General features: G+C 35.3%; 1 protein-coding gene across 1 annotated transcript in view; it reads right to left on the bottom strand.

Moving 5' to 3' along the window:
• Positions 1-13,514, bottom strand: part of ADARB2 (adenosine deaminase RNA specific B2 (inactive)) — an 805,999-nt gene that overhangs the window by 791,660 nt on the left and 825 nt on the right. The gene's annotated exons all lie outside the window — the stretch shown is intronic.

Raw genomic sequence — 13,514 nt, 5'->3', positions numbered from 1 at the left:
GTGCCCCCCAGGGAAAGCTGCTTTCCCTAGAGGGCACCCATGTAGGCTCACTCCCGAGACTAGCTGTTGCATCCATTGACACAGACAACGGGACTCGGCCACCCACTCCCATGTCACTTGATATGATTGAAAATGGCTCCTGCTGCTGTTAATCTGTCCAATGAGGAGAGGGATAGCAGATGGAGCCACTGCACCCATGCACATCGCTAGGTCAGATCAGGCTCAGGTAAGAAAAAAAGGGGGTGTCTAGGTGAAGTTGCACAGAAGGTTTTTAACCCTAATGCACAGAAAAACCTTGAGACTTTACAACCACTTTAATTTTTCTTAGGAAATTCTTTCATTCATGTATGGCATATTTATGTCTTGGTGACTAGTGTAACAGTGGTCACCTGTGGCCATTCTCCATCATAAAACTCTCACACTAGAAGTATACTATTATAAGTCATTTGTGTTGAGCGAAATTCAGAGACTGCCATTGAAAACCATCCGGGCAACTAGCGTTTTCAGTAGGCGGTCAGCAATGGAATCGCCCATATTTGTTTCAGCACAGGTTTCCTTTAAGAGGAGAGTGAAGGAGGTGGGCTGTGTGTGGTGGTGAGGGTGATGGTGGGGATTAAAATATTCAAACATTTCAGTCCCGGCTCGCCAAAATGTAAATATACTATAGTTGGTTAAATAACCTATTTATGTAGTAAAATCTAAATATGTAAATTCTATCTCTTTGCATTTAATGAGATCAGTGATCAAAAACATAGTTTTATCCTTGCGTGGCTCAGCAACATAAATTCTTTGATACAAAAGAAATAGGCAGCTACGAAATGCTACACTGGGGGTATAAATTTAATTTAGTATAATAGAGTGTGAGACATAATCTAAGCAGTGTGTTATTAAAAAGTTACCTTGTTATAATGTCAATGATAGCTCTGGCTGAACCCTACAGTCTGCCTACACCATATGATTCTGCATAATGATCTAAGTGGGAAAGGTTAAGCAGTTGAAATTAAAAACTAACTGCAGGGTGGATATGGAGGATTCAGCGTCTGTTTCACAGGGAGGAAAAAGCTTGTCGTATTTAGATGCGTATTCACGAATCCCGCGTTTTAATTCTAAATTTAAGTTCAACCATCACGGCTAATGCCCTTGATGCAATCTCAAATTGCTGTCATTACACGGATCACTAGAAATCGGATGGCGGATAAAGGATTAATCGATTTAATTTTATCACCGAATCCAGCCCTGCCTCTCGAGCTGTCAGCGGACAAGATAAGAGGTGCACATCTTGAGACGTGACACAAACCTGTCATAGGGAATAGTTTGGTCTGAAAAACACAGTGGCGATGAAACAAGCTCATTTATTGCCATGGCGGAGTTGGAAGATAGAAAAATCCAACTGGTCCTTTTATCTGCAGCCTTACTGTAATCTGTCTCAATGTTATTGGATTTCATACTGAAATAATCGTACTTTTTTCAGCCCACATAATCTACTCCTTTAACCACACCAGCTGCTCTTTATTTTATTTTTTGGATGGTTTGCTGTTACTTGGAAGGTATCCTAAAGAACACAAAGGTGTTTTTATTGTCTTTTACCCTATTTTGTATTGTTATGCCTTTTTATATTAAAGCACTATTACACCCACAGGCAAAGATTTATTGTATTGCAGTTTACCAATTCTTAGATGCAATGGCTGCATTTGCTTTTTTTATTTTTTAGGCTTGGTGATCCGGCCAGTAAGTCTGTAGTTTTTGAAATGCAGAAGCTCTATTGCACATTAATCTGTTACAGAGATGAGACAAACCATTTACCACTGACATGGGTGCTTACAATGATCAACTTTTATTTATTGATGGAAAACCCTTTATCCCAAAAGGAAAAAAAAACTGTTTGATGTAACTGCTTATCAAGTATTAGCTGGAGTTTATTTTTAATTTGTTAGTGTATTTAAATCTACTAGTACATCTTGCCCCCCTCCCCAGACTGGCAATGCAGCTGTTTGCTGTGCCCCCTTTCATCCAGAGTGTAGGCACTCTAATACAGGAGGTGTGTTACTGCAGTGGTTCTCAACCCTGTTCTCAAGTACCTCAACAGGCCATGTTTTGGGAATTTCTCTTAGATAAAATAGCTGTCCAAAATACCAAGCAATTGACTCTGATTTAAATCACCTGTGCAAGATTAAAGGAAAACCTGCAAACATGGCCTGTTGGTGGTACTTGAGGACAGGGTTGAAAATCACTGTGTTACTGGACAGATCACCAGATGAAAACAGATGGAAAAAAGGAAAAGAAAACGGATGCAGCCACCAGACCTGATGATTGGTAAGCTGTAATATGTTCCATTTTTGGTTTTGGGTTTACTGCTTTAAATCTGGCAACATCAAAAATATAAATTTATCATGATCACTGATGGCCTCTCTTCAAGCACACGAATACTTCACATGCCAACGAGGACAAGTCTATCCATGGCCTTATTTTCTTTCATAAGGGGGGGAAGGGTTAGGACCACGTCAGCTTTTTTTTTTTTTCTTTTGTGCTCCTGCTAGGCAGATTCACCCTATATTTTGTTTATTGATGACCCCGTAACTAAAAAAGTGAATAGAAAATTCAAAGCCTTGAGATGTCATCAGAACAGGAAAAAGGGAAAACCTTACAATGGATACTCTTGTTTCGTAACAAAGAGGCTGTAGCCTTGAGATTTCCTTTCACAACTTTATGTGTGTCCAAAATAGGAAGTGAAGGAAAATTTCTCCAAAATAGCAATGTATTAGCCATTCGCTCTTTTAACCCCCCACCCCCCCCAATATATATATATATATATATATATATATATATATATATATATATATATATATATATATATATATATATATATATATATATATACACTGTATATAGGCTATATATGACTTCTATGCTGGTATTTCAGTTATGGGTAGATCCTGCAGCATCTTTTGAGATTTCCCTGCCTATGCTTTTCATGGAAATTCATGGAAATTCACTTCCTTATTGCAGCAACAAAAAAAAAAAACCTAGCCCTCACCCCCCAAATGACATAATAAAAAAGTAAGTGGGAGGAGCTGGGAACACAGAAGTAGAAAATTAACATTTGATGTGGATTGGACCAATGAAAAAAGAAAAAAATGCCTCAACTCAATAAAAAATACCAAAAAGTAGAATATGACCTTTGGACAGACTGATACTTAAAGGGGTTATTTTTTTGCAAAATATAATTTTTTCAATTACAATTTCAATGCATGAATAATAGTTGAAAAATACATCAGTTTGCTGTTTTTTTTTTTTTTTTTTTTAGAAATCCTTCTGCCATCATGTATATGTTAAATGCCATATAACACACAAGCACAGAGGGGAACTCTCAAATAATAGAATTCAAAGAAGTTAGGTTGACGGTATCCGAAAGTCATATGCGATAATAAATGAGATAGTGCTCAGCAATAGTGCCAACTATCATATAAACAGGGTGAGGAACATGCAAAGTTGACCAACAGGCTTAGGAGCAGCCTATTCCGATATACAGTAGGTCACCAGGCATCTGAAGTTAGATACAATGCTGACTTCTCCGTCTTAATTTTCCAATGTTCTGGAAAATATTTATATTCAAAACAAAACAATCCCAACAATAATACCTTTATTTCTTGGTAATCTTTACACCATACCAATTCATCAGTTAGCGAATAATATATTGGGTATTGTATGGCTGTTTTCACACAACCTTAAGAGCATTATAAAGAACATATACCATAACACTTAGCAGCATGGCATATTGCTGAAATTAGATTCCATCCTCACAACATATCCTATATCTAGGTATATTGGGCTTAATAGGAGTAGAGGCTGTTCATTTTGCAAAGTGTATTATAGAAAATAGGTTGAATCTGCTTTCACTTTCAATTACCAATCATGTGCAAGGAAAAAAAAAAGAAAAAAAAAATGTTGCCACATGCTTGGTTGATTGAAGTGACCACATCTTATTCACTAAGCTCAGAGAACATTGACTTTGCACAGTGAACAGTCTCTATTCCTTTAGTAAATCAACCCTATATATTTTTTTGTATGTGTAGATCTCCTCTACAATACAAAAAAACAACTAGGAGGTACTTCAGAGTTCAAACCAATCCTGGACCCTACAGTGAGCATTATATTGTAAGATTTTTGGGTGCTGAAGAGCTATTTTATCATTTGATACAAAATTAATAAAATAAAAATTCACAATAATAATAGAAACACACAACTTAGTTAAATAATAATATGCACAACCCATCTGTCAAGAGCAGTTTTGATTGACATGTGGAAGAGATAAGAGCGCCCACCATAAAGGCACCAGTAAACTTTGATCCTGCTCTGCCTATCTGCCTTTCCATGTTGTAAGAAAATGTTTTACTCACACAACAGCCATGTTCATTTTTTTTTTTTTAAATACTTGAACTAAATTTGTCTCCGTCTACTGCTTAGCAAGCATTCTTACGTCAGCAGGAAAGTGCTGAGACTTTTAAAACACCAATAATAATAATAGTAACCAAATGAAAAACACAAACGCAAGTATAAAAATGCAGATGCACAGGCCTGGAGCACAGCGAGTTATCTTGTCACACATTAGCGAGAAAATATTTTGTATCACACAGGTATCTGTCTATTGACTAACTGAATAACAGATTAAAGTGTACACTATTCTGTGAACCAATCAGATTTATTTTATTCAGCATTTTTGTATGAGCAAGATAAAGATGGCTACTATCTGCTTAATTTATCAATGTGTCTACAAGTCATCAACAGACTGAAAATGTATTGATTAGTTACTATGAGAAACACAGTTTTGTTAGATTTTTTTTTTCTTCTGGCTCTTTAATAAGGTCTAATATGTATGCACCTAGCCTTTTCTATAAACCAGCCTTAGGGCATGTTTAACTTAAATATTAATATTTACCTTTGCCTATATCTACATCAAATAATCATATTATATTCAAAATTCCCCTGACTAGATATCTCCACTAAGTATTTGTTAAAATGATTTATTTAGTAAATCTGCCACATATAGTAGTCAACTTCACAGGTTGAAAGAACCATTGTTAAGTGTTTGATTATGCAGAATGCAAGTGGCATTTAGGGTAATCATCTTTACAGAACGGAAAAAAACATTTCAAAATGGTCAACTTCATGGAATAGAAGAGTCATTTTTAAAGTAGTCAACTACACAAAATAGAAAGCCATTTCAAAGTGGTCATCTACACAGAATGGAAGAGTCATTTTACAGTGGTCAACTACACAGAATGGAAGAGCCATATCAAAGTGGTCATCTACACAGAATGGAAGAGCCATTTCAAAGTGGTCATCTACACAGAATGGAAGAGCCATTTCAAAGTGGTCAACTACACAGAATGGAAGAGCTATTTCAAAGTGGTCAACTACAAAGAATGGGAGAGTCAATTTTAAACTGGTCAACTATGCAGAATGAAAGCACCATTATTATAATGGGGAAATACACAGAATGTAAGAGCCATTTCAAAGTGGTCAAGTATAAAGAATGGAAGAGTCATTTTTAAACTCGTCAACTATGAAGAAAGTAAGCAACATTATTTTAATGGGGAAATACACAGAATGGAAGGGCCATTTCAAAGTGGTCCTCTACACAGAATGGAAGAGCCATTTCAAAGTGGTCAACTACACAGAATAGAAGAGCCATTTCAAAGTGGTCATCTGCACAGAATGGAAGAGTCATTTCAAAGTGGTCAACTATAAAGAATGGAAGAGTCATTTTTAAACTGGTCAACTGTGCAGAAAGCACCATTATTATAATGGGGAAATACACAGAACGGTAGCTCCATTTCTTGAGTAATACAATGCCCACTTCAGCATCTTTCTCATGACAATTCATTAGTACCTAGTAAAATGATGAGCCACATTTTACTTTAACATCAGAATTATGAAGCTGGCTGAACCTTCCCTTCTATGAGTCAAAAATATATTTTATATCTCTATCATGCACACATTCATGATTTTTCTTTGGCTTCTTAAGCAATAAGACTGCTATTAATTTATTTTAAGTTGTTTTAATTATTATTATTACTACTACTGTTACTATCATTAATAATTACTTAGAGAATGTTTAATTAGTATTGGTGTTATTTCTTAGGGAAAATCAGGTATTTTCTTACTCTTGCAGATGCATTCAAACAAAGACTTAGATCATGAGGACTATGAAAACACCTATGAGAACACCTACACAGTATTGTAGAAGACGCCCTTCTTAATGCTTTTAGCAGACTACTCTACTCTAAACCAAAATCACCAGCAAGCCATGACAAATGCTTTATTGTCTGTAATGAGATTCACTGCAAACACAAGGGTACAAATGACTTTGTAGCCTGATTTCTTAAGATTGAGAATTTTTTAAACTATTAAAAATTTGATTAAAATATTTGATTTGTCATTAGCATACCATATGTCAATGCAATGTGTTCCATCAGCTGTCAAGAGCGTGTTGGCAAAATAATGTCATCTTAAAACAAAATGTTGATACATCACTAGTATTATACAGCTGTCAAAATGATCCGATTATGTGTTTTGTTTTTGTTTTTAAAGTCAGCATATTTTTGCATCTAACAACCAGTAAGAGAACAATGGTACTGAGAGTAGTCCATGAAGGGTTAATTCACAAAAACAGGAGGCCCTAAAGGAATTAACCATTATGTACCATGAAATATTAATTGTGACCTATAGCAATAGGGCACAACTTGAGAAATGTAGGTTACTAACTTGGTCATTACCAATGCAATGTTTGGAATATATATACGGTAATTTGTTGTTTTTCTTCTAGATACCTATTCTAATTAGTGTCTAATTATATATCACGCAATTGGATAACGTGGCATACTGTATGGGACAAAAGTAGAATCTTATGTATTGATGAAAAAGCAATGTTTCCTACTTTGATATATTTTGTTTAAGAAAAGTTTTTCTTTCATGTTAAGGTAACTAGTATATTATGCTTCCCTTTGAACATTATATATGCCTGAGAGGCTGCCTGAAGACAACACAAAGGCTCAGTCAAATGAAATCATCTCTTTAGCCAGGAAAATAATGACCTAGCTAATTAACATGCTGGACTGGAGGGAGGCTAAATACTGACCGGTCCGATGACAGTCAATTGCGTATCACCCTATTGATTTTTTGATAAAGGACATCTGACATTGGACAAAGAAGCCAATGGCAACGTACGTCAATCAATGGCTTGGGCAATCCCACTGATTATCTTGGAATGTAGATCATAGTGTGAGACCAGCACTTCATTATGTGTCACTAATTTAATTTGCAAACATCCATGTACGCACACACCCCAAAATCAGAATAATGTTTTTTATGCAACAGATGATTCAGAAAATACAGACTTCACATTCAAGATGTTCAACCAATCCCAATCATTTTTAGAAAATATGGAAGTCAGTTTGCACTCTGTTTTCACTGTATTATTATGTCTATTGCGTTCTTCTAAATAAAATGAAAGATGGATTGGACATATTCCATACAGAATCTCTGCAAAAACCCTTGCAGTCTTATACTTCAACCTCACAGAATTGTGAAGGACAGAAACCGCAGATAGTAACCAACTGAAATACACACCCTGCCATCCAAGCATCTACCTCTAGGATGTACATTTTCTATACCATACAATGCACTAATATCACAACTAGTAAATATTAAACATATGACATATGTTCTTTAAAAACTAGAAAAGGCCTACTCTTTATTATTACACACACAGATGTACAACCATACACATACATACTCAATATATATAATCATACATAAAAATATTGGCAGACTGTTCTGCCAAACAAGGCCTTCACACTTTTTTTTTCTAAAGATGTTCTGTATTTTTACTACTATATCTCCATCCTCTATTGTAAATCCATTTGGAGCATGTTGGTGATCAAAACAATGATAACAATAGATACATAGATAGTTATATAGATAGAAATATGTTGGCGTGAAATACAATAAAGATAGCAATAATAATAATAAGCACATATGGAAAGCTATGGAAAGAAAGGAAGAAAGAGAGAGAGAAAGAAAGAAAGAGAGAGAGAAAGACAGAAAGAAAGACAGAAAGAAAGAAAGAAAGAAAGAAAGAAAGAAAGAAAGAAAGAAAGAAAGAAAGAGAGAAAGAAAGAAAGAAAGAAAGAAAGAAAGAAAGAAAGAAAGAAAGAGAGCGAAAATAAAGAAAGAAAGACAGAAAGAAAGAAAGAAAGAAAGAAAGAAAGAAAGAAAGAAGGAAAGAAGGAAGGAAGGAGAGAGAATGAGAAAGTAAAGAAAGAAAGACAGAAAGATAGAAAGAAAGAAAGAAAGAAAGAAAGAAAGAAAGAAAGAAAGAAAAAGAAAATAAATAGTAATACTGACATATAATCACACACATAGTTTGGATTTGATGGACTTTTGTCTTTTTTCAACCTCACCTACTGTGTATACTTTGTAGAAAGAAAGAAAATACACAAGCGGTGGGGTATTTTATAAATAGATAGATTAATACACATATACATGTAATAGTGATGGACTATTTCTATCAATACATTTAATATGTACAATTATGGGTGATTTTGTATTCAGCAAATCACAATGCAATCTTAGTAATCAGCAAAGTATAGATACAATATTCAAACACAAGCTAGTGTTCTGAGAATTTATTTTTTCCTAGCAAACCAACTATAAGTCATGTAAACAAAATTACATATCCAATACAAGTAATAATCACATGTCTATGATTATATCAGCCACACTTCTCATCTTCAAAAACAAAAGTTGAAGTGAACAGATAGGCGCTGTTTAGGAGACGCAGCAGTGACAGCAATAATGGAACAACTCTCATAATACTATGAGCATATTTTTGTTGTTAGAGCTGTCAAGTCTCTATATAGGCTGACAGTGACAGGTCTGACAAGGAATACAACACATGCAGATGTTGAGATTCCAAAGGGTATTTATAAGCCACATACATCTTCCCAGGAAGTTCATTCTCAAACATATGGGTTTATAAAAAAATGATTTGATTGCAATATGTTACCCAAAAGTAGCATAATTAGCTATAATCCCAGTGCACTTGGGGAATTTCCATGCCAGCAGCTAAACGTTTGTAACTGGGTAAGGGCAAAATAAAAGAATGACACATTTCCTCATTGTATATTTTACAAGTGTGCACATGTCTGTCTATCTCCCTATCTATGAATCTATTATCTTTCCATCTTTATATTTGCATTACTTTTGTTCTCTGTGCAGCAATACAGAATAACAAGGTGCTATATCCAATACTACAGATAACATCATAGTAATGCATAATAACATAAGTAAGTATAATATAAATAATACGTAAAAAATATAATAAAAAATAGACACAGAAAAAGAGATGGATAAAAGCACTGAATACAACACAAGGCACCTGTAGACTGTACCTTTTCAGTTCTGAGGAATATGTGACGTCTTATAAATACATCTCATATTCACACATATAATAAAAATCTGCATTGCATTATTGACATATTTATAAACAAGTCATACCGGCAATTTTATGTATCCATTTTACACATTTTAATAGTGGTGTTGTTAACATGCCACTATGTTTTCACAAAGTTCTTGCATTCAAAAATAACAGGCGATTGTACAACTCATGTATTAGATAACTAGCACTCTTATAGTATACAATTCTTTCTTCAGAATGTGATTTTTTATTTATTGTTTATTTAATTTATCCAATTTTTCCTTTATTCTTTTATAACTGTTTTGGGAATGCTGTCAAAACTTACTTGTACTTACAGTGGTAGGTTATTGTTTATAAAATGAAAAGAAAGCCTATTATACATGATTTTAATCAGTATAAAAAGTAAAAAAAAAATACAGAAATTTCTTGTATTTAAATTAAAGCCGATATTACTTCAGAACACCCAGAAGGGTTTTTACACCTGATGGCGGCATAAGGTGGAAATGTAAGATTTTACTAGGAAGGAATTGCACATCTAAAGGCAAGACCTTTGCAGCCCTGAAGCCTTGAAGCGCCTTCTAGGTCTTGCGCACTAGAGGTTACAAAAACCAAAAGAACGCAGTCATTTTCATAATTAACAGCACAATGCATCACATATCTTTGTACCCTGTACTCATTTCATGAAACACTTCCTTTAAAAATATTGTGGGTTTTTTTCCAATCAAAAAAAAAAAACTTTTATAAAAGCCTAAATGCTTCAAAGCAGTGTGCACTACGTTTTAAGCTGCCTGGCTATATTGTTGGCGTGGAAACAAACAGAACAACTAATTGGTGTAAAAAAACAATCAAATCAGACTAGCAGATATAAATTATTTACTATTTCAGGTTTAAATTAACTCAAAATGAAGTAACGAGGGACTGAAGTGAATCCTCTGTCAGTACAAGCTATCTGCCAGACTACCCTAAATAGTAGCTCATTTAATATTACGTTAGGCTGACGGTTGCTTGTTGTGACCATAATAAAATTGTTTTTAATAGGCTACTTGGCTTTCATAGACTGCATGCTATTAGGTCTTGATGTTACTTATAAATGCTGAGATCCTTGAGGATCACAGAGCATCAAAGAATGCAAACCCAGTCAAAAGATCATAACAAAAAAAAAAGTTTAAGATGAATTTAGACTTCCAGCAGAGTTTCTCTTGCTCTTTTGTCTTGGCGTGGCGCATATGATTCAGAAAAAAGTCTTAAAAAAAAAAGAAAAGAAAAATCCCTCTTTTGTATTTATAGCAGTTTGCTGAGCAAAGCCAAAATCAAAAGGGCTAAATGATACATTTTTACAACTCAGTTCTGTTTCTATACTTTTCAAATTGTATGCTATTCATCTCTGACTCAAAAGCAATATTTCAATATAAATATAAAAAAATATACGCAATTAAAGAAACAGATCCGATTCTCCAGATTCTGATTTGGGCCTTAGCTTTGGTACAAATAATACTGGATGGTCATGGGAATAAACTACAGACCTGCCAGTCTATTAGACTTTTGTATCTTTCTACAAATATTTTTCTTTTATTACTTGTTATTTTATAAACACTTTCATTGTGTTGTTTATTATTCTATTTCCTATTGTTGTTGTATAACTTTAGATTTTATATTGGAAAGTAGCTAAAAAAAAACTTTGTCTCAAAGTTGCCAATACTTTTAGACTTTTATCTCATTTCCATTTTTTTCTGGGCTGGTGTACTATAAACTAGGGAAGTCTAAGATCCCAAACCGTGTAAGGTTTATAATCAGATTTTTTTTAAGTGTAAAAATACACAAAAAAATACAAAAGAGCCATTTAATTAAGCAGCAACATAGTTAAACCTTGGCAAAAAGTCCTTTTATATTACATATGGTGAAAATGTCAAAGTGGAAACACTTCCAGGAACAAATCCTAAAAATCCAGATCAGACCCAGATAACAATTAGGTCTATGGGATGAAGCAGCCTGTTCTTGAAGCCTCTTTGTCTGGAAATCTCAGTTACGGTGGAATGATAGATCACATGTACAGCTTTTCTTCTTTTTTTTTTTTGCCATGATTGCATGCTAGGAGATGACTGGCGCTGCTAATGCACTGAGTTTACATTGTAGAAGCAAGAAGCATTTTGTGAATGTGAAATTACTGCTGCTTAGAATTGGCAGGGATCATGTGCTAAGTGTCTGTGACAAGAGGGAAAGAAAGCTACAGACATGCTAATGAATCTCACTGGGGAGGGAATGGGGAGCCGCTGAAGAACAAGCTGTAAGGACGCTGATAACTACAAATCACTCTTCACCTTGTGAAATAAGAATTGCCAGTCCCGTGAGTTGGACCTTTGTCCCTGGAAATGTCCCTGATTTACAAAACTGAAACAAACCATCCCCTTTTTTCCTGCATGCTACATTCAAATCACAGTCTCCCGATGTCTGGAGGAATATGCTCTAAGTGAGTCACGGATCTCTCAAATCATCTATGTAACTGTCCCTGGTTTCCAAGGACGGTCCTAAAAGCTGACTCTTCGTCCCTGGAAATGATTCATGTCACAGTCTTCAAATATCTGAAGGAAGATGTTGGAATACACTGATCTCCCAATTCACCCCTAGATCTGGCAGAAGTCCCTGGTTTCCAAGGACAGTCCTAAAATCTGTAGCTTGGTCCCTGGAAATTATTCAAATCACAGTCTTTCCTTTTTTGGAGGAATTAGCTGTAAGTCACTGATATCTTAAAAAAACTAGAAAGAGTCCCTGGTTTTCAAGGACAGTCCTAAAATCTGAAGTTTTGTCCCTGAAAATGATCAGATCACATTCTTCAACCGCCTAGAGGAATACAATGTAAACCACAGATGTCTTAGATAACTGGCAAAGGTCCCCAGTTTTGCAAGGGCAGTCCTAAAATCGGAAGTTTTGTCCTTAGAAATGATTCAAATCACAGACTTCAATAGTCTGGAAGAATAAAGTCACTAATCGCTCAAATCACCTATATAGCTGGCAGAGGTTTCTAGTTTCCAGTGATAGTCCTAAAATCTGAAACCTTGTCCCTGGAAATGTCTTCAACTGTCTAGGGGAATATGCTGTAAACCACAGATGTCTCAAATAACTGGCAAAAGTTCTCAGTTTACAGGAACCGTCCTAAAATCTGAAGCCTTGTCCCTGGAAATGTCTTCAACTGTCTAGAGGAATACACAAGAAACCACAGATGTCTCAAATAACTGGCAAAAGTCCCTGCTTTACAAGGACAGTCCTAAAATCTGAAGCGTTGTCCCTGGAAATGATCAGATCACAGTCTTCAACTGGCTAGAGGAATACGCAAGAAATCACGGATGTCTCAAATAACTGGCCGAAGTCCCTGGTTTACAAGGACAGTCCATTATCTGAAGCTTTGTCCCTGGAAATTATGCGAATCACTCTCTTAAATTGTCCAGAGATAATTGCTGCACAGTAAGTCACCAGTCCCCCAAATCCCTCATATAACTGGCCGAAGTCCCTGTATTTCAAGGACAGTCCTAAAATCTGAAGTGTGGTCGTTGTAAATATTTTAAATCACAGTCTACAACTGTCTGAAGGAATAAACTGGCCATATACTATACAATCTGATTTTACAATCTAATTTTGCTTTACCAGTATAGGGAAACACCTAAACAACCCTTTGCATATTTGCAAGTCTGGCTATTATACTAAATAGTTGATAGTAGATTTAAAGGAGATCGTACAATCTAAATTGTTAAGTGTATGGTCACCTTAAGACACCTATCACTCCAATCATTCTAGCAGAAGTCCTGGGGACAGTCCTTAAATCTGAAGCTTTGTCATTGGAACTGTCCCTAAGTTCCAGAACTCCCTTTTTTTGCATACTAGTTTTAAATCACAGTTTGCAAGAAAGTGATCAATCAAGCCACTTATCTAACTGGCAGAAGTCCCCAAAAGTCCTATAAATCCCAAGCGTTGCCCCCACAAACATCCTTGATTACCAGAGCTAAATAAAACCCCGGAGTCCTCCTCTATCTCCTGGCTTCTA

This window comes from Lithobates pipiens, unplaced genomic scaffold (genome assembly GCF_037356315.1).
Source record: "Lithobates pipiens isolate NorthernLeopardFrog02 unplaced genomic scaffold, aLitPip1_a1.2 Scaffold_19, whole genome shotgun sequence".
NCBI lineage: Eukaryota > Metazoa > Chordata > Amphibia > Anura > Ranidae > Lithobates > Lithobates pipiens.
This window is presented reverse-complemented; position numbering and strand designations above follow the sequence as displayed.